Source organism: Lepus europaeus, chromosome 22, assembly GCF_033115175.1.
Source record: "Lepus europaeus isolate LE1 chromosome 22, mLepTim1.pri, whole genome shotgun sequence".
NCBI classification, from domain to species: Eukaryota; Metazoa; Chordata; class Mammalia; order Lagomorpha; family Leporidae; genus Lepus; species Lepus europaeus.
Genome location: NC_084848.1, coordinates 39290994 through 39294962, shown reverse-complemented (window position 1 = coordinate 39294962; position 3969 = coordinate 39290994). Strand labels below are relative to the sequence as shown.

Genomic DNA, 3969 nt, shown 5'->3' with positions numbered 1-3969 from the left:
ACCGGGATAGAATCTGGCACCCCAACCGGGACTAGAACCCGATGTGCCGGCGCCACAAGGCGGAGGATTAGCCTAGTGAGCCGCGGCGCCGGCTTCCAACTTTAAAAAAAAAATTATTTATTTATTAATTGAAAGGGAGAGTTACAGAGAGAGGGAGAGACAGAGAGAATGAAGAGTGCTTCCATCACTACCCAGATTGCCCAATGGCCAAAGCTGGGCAAAGCTGAAATCAGGAGCATGGAGCTCCAGCCAGGTCTCCCACATGGGTTCTGGGGCCCAAAAACTTGGGCTATCCTTACAGATGTATTAGCAGGGAGCAGTATCACAAGTGGGATGTCTGGGACTCAAACTGGCATACATATGAGACGCCTGCACCACAGACAGCGGCTTAACATGCTGTGCCACAACATTGACCCTCTATTTCCAACCTTTAAATACTACTAATAACTGCTAGATGTCTGGCTGCTAGATGTTTTGTGGATGAAGGAATGGTATTTGTAGTTTTGTGCCCGCCAAAGGCAAAGACCTCAGTGTGTGTAATCGTCCTGCTCTATAGAGGGCATTCGAGACCTCTTTACTGAAGTGGCAATGCACACTGCTCTGGCCAGGCAGCCACTGAACCAGAGAGTCCCAACCTCTGGGTCTAAGTCTCCTGTTGACTTCAGATGCCTTGCCAAAAGGGACAAAATCACAAACAGAAGAAGCTAACAACCTACTAGATTTGAAATTATTTTTGAAAATATTTTCCAGTAATGTATCCAGAAAATACTATAAATCATAAATGGTGACAAGACTAAATTAGCCAGAAACAAGAGAAAGAGACGCATAGGGACTCCAGATAACAGGAATTATCAGACCCAAATTGAAAACAAGTGCTGTTTATTCCAGAGAGGATGGTTATATTTGAAAAAAAAAAGTTACCAAAGAAATTAAAACTATTACAAATATTATTATTACAGTGAGGAGGAACTAAGTGGAAATTCTAGAAATTAGTAACTGAAATTAAATCAAATGGATGTACATAACTACATATGTGGCAAGATGAAGACAGATTTATAAACTGGAGGACAGATTAAAAGAAACTATCCAAGTCTACCTGTCTACTCTCTCTGACTCTCAAGTATATAAATAGATAGAAACTTAAAAAATTGGAGGCAGGAGATGGGCATTTGGCTTATCATTTTAGACACCTGTGAATATACCAGTTACAATGCCCATGTCTCATAGAGGAGGTCTGGGTTCAAGGACCAGCTCCACTCCCAAAACCAGACTCCTGCTAAGGCAATCCTGGAAGGCAGCCACCGTTGCTGCAGGTCCAGGCTGAGTTCCTACTTCTGACATTAGCCTGGCCAGTCCTGCTCTTTGCAGGCAGATAGGAGTAAACTAGCAGGAGGAAATCCTTTCTCTCTCTTTCTCTCTCTCTCTCTCTCTCTCTCTCTCTCTCTCTCTCTCTCTCTCTCTCTCCCCCTTCCCTTACCACCCCAAATAACTATCTCTTTAAAAAGAAACTATCCATATATAACGAAAGAAAAGAAGATAAACATACAGAAGAATCACAGTTGACATGCATGATACAATTAGGAAGTCTCTGATACATCTAAATGGAGTCCCTGGGGATGAGGAGAAAGAGAAAGAATCAGCAATATTCAAAGGATAATGGATAGAGATTTCCAATAACTGATGAACTCACCAATTCAGATTAAAGGAGGACATCTAGAAATATACTTAGATATACACGTGCATATGTTTTTAGAAAATCACATAAATAGTACACCAAAACTATAGAAAACACAAGATAACACTGAGTTTTAAAATCAATGTAACAAAAGTTAAGGTGCTAAGGGGTGCGAGTATCATTTGAAGCTAGGAGACAATTAGATGACTTAAAGCTGATAAAAAGTAACCAATAAGCTAGAATTCTCTACCCAGTGAATATACAAAGAATGAAGGCAAAATATAGATGCTTTAGGAAAAAAAAAAAAAAAAAAAAAAAACTAAAACAAGGGGCTGGCTTTGTGGCACAGGTTAAAGCCCTGGCCTGCAGTGGTGGCATCCCATATGGGGGCCGGTTCAAGTCCTGGCTGCTCCACTTCTGATGCAGTTCCCTGTTAATGCACCTGAGAAAGCAGCAGAGGATGATCCAAGTGCTTGGGCCCCTCTGCCCACATTGGAGACCTGGAAGAAACTCATGGCTCCTGGCTTTGGATAGGCTCAGCTCTGGCCATTATGGCCATCTGGGAGTGAACCAGCAGATGAAAGACATCTCTCTCTTTCTCTCTCTCTCTCTCTCTCTGCCTCTCTCTGTGACTCTGTCTTTCAAGTAAAACAACATTTAAAAAAAAAAAGAAAAGCCCTAAAACAATCAAAGACTAAAGACACAAACAGAAAATAATTATTTTTAAGGTATTTATTGGGCAGAAAAAATGAAAATACTGGATGAAAATTTTGCTTGACGACAACTTTTTAAAAAAATTTGCCTGTCTAAATAACAACCTGATTCTTAATGAAGATAGAGGCAAATATAGCCAGGACATTTCCACTGGGTAAAAATGAAGAAACACTTCTATTTAGATCTTAGGCATTTGAAAATCTCATTTAATTTAGGAATTTTAAAAATAACAGTTTGACAGTTCTAATGGTGCATACGATTGGTAATGACAGTGTTTTGGGGGCGCTCAGAGTGGAGCAGAAAGGCTCCCAGACACTGGTGGATGCCCGTTCCTTGGACTCCAATGCTTTCACACTTCTCCTCCGGGCGGAAGTCCAGAGGCTGCTGGGTGCCCAGGTGGATGAGGCCCTGCCAGATCACCCAGGCCTGAAACACATTGACCCAGTGGTCTTAAAACATTGTCCTGCAGCAGCTGCAGCTTACACATTGGAGGCAGGAAAGCACGGAGCTGCCAAGCGGACTCTGAGCTCTTATCTAGAAGGCTGTAAATCTGACAGGGAGCAAATAGAACTGTTTTGTATGCAGTATCAGAATGCCAACAATTCCTTAGAGATCTTACTGGGAAGTATAGGTAGATATCTCTCTGCCTGTCTCATAGAACTGATGTTTGTTGGTGCTTGGAATACTTACTGGGAAGTATATGTAGATTTCTCTCTCTCTCTCTCTCTCTCTCTCTCTCTCTCTCTCTCTCTCTCTCTCTCATAGAACCAATGTTTGTTGGTGCTTAAAATATCAGATAAACACCAAGCAACTTGGTAAGATGTAAGAACCTGCATACTTGATGACCTTAAACTCTGATTTCTGATCCTACCCAGATCCTAGTTTCTAACCTGATTGTTAGTTGTCATTCTTCTGCATGTTTATCTCCTTTTCTTTCATTACATGAGGATAGATTCTTTTTTAAATGATATTTATTGGACGGGGGAGAGAGAGAGAGAGAGGGAAAGAGGAAGAGAGAGAGAGAGAGCATTTGCTTCTGCTGGCTCACTCCCACAGGCCTGCATGGAGCCGTGAGGCACTGAGTGAGGAACTCAGCCTGGGTCTGCGACAGAGATTACTTCTAGTTGCAATATGGAACAGTCACAAGGTTCCATGGGGGAAACTTACAGGTGCTTCCAACAGCCTGCGAAGAGCAACTCAGTGGTGACATGTGAAGTTCATGATCTATCCTTGCCTAAAGGAAACTAGAAAGGCCTTGCCTTCAACCCAAGCCTGGGGGAGCTGGACGCCCCTGTACTCAGGGAGAAAAACTTTCCTTTGAATTCGTCACTCATCAGTTCTGACACTTTTTTTTTTCACATGTGTGAAAGGGTTAAGAGGGAAATTCCGCCTACATACCTGCATCATCTTCATTATGAACTGGACATCTATCCTTTTTTGATCCTTTCGAAGTCTCATGAAAGGAAGCAGACAGCAGTACACCCTGAAAAATAAGGTGTTGATCCCACAAAAAAAAAAAAAAAAACACAAGGGGTGTGGAGAGAAGAAGAGTTGAGTCTCTGTTGAAGCAACCAACTCTG

The 3969-nt window shown here is 42.1% G+C and overlaps 1 pseudogene; it reads left to right on the top strand.

The window, feature by feature from the left end:
• Window positions 1-1015: 1015 nt before the first annotated feature.
• Window positions 1016-3596, top strand: LOC133751453 (COMM domain-containing protein 3-like; annotated as a pseudogene).
• Window positions 3597-3969: the final 373 nt, after the last annotated feature.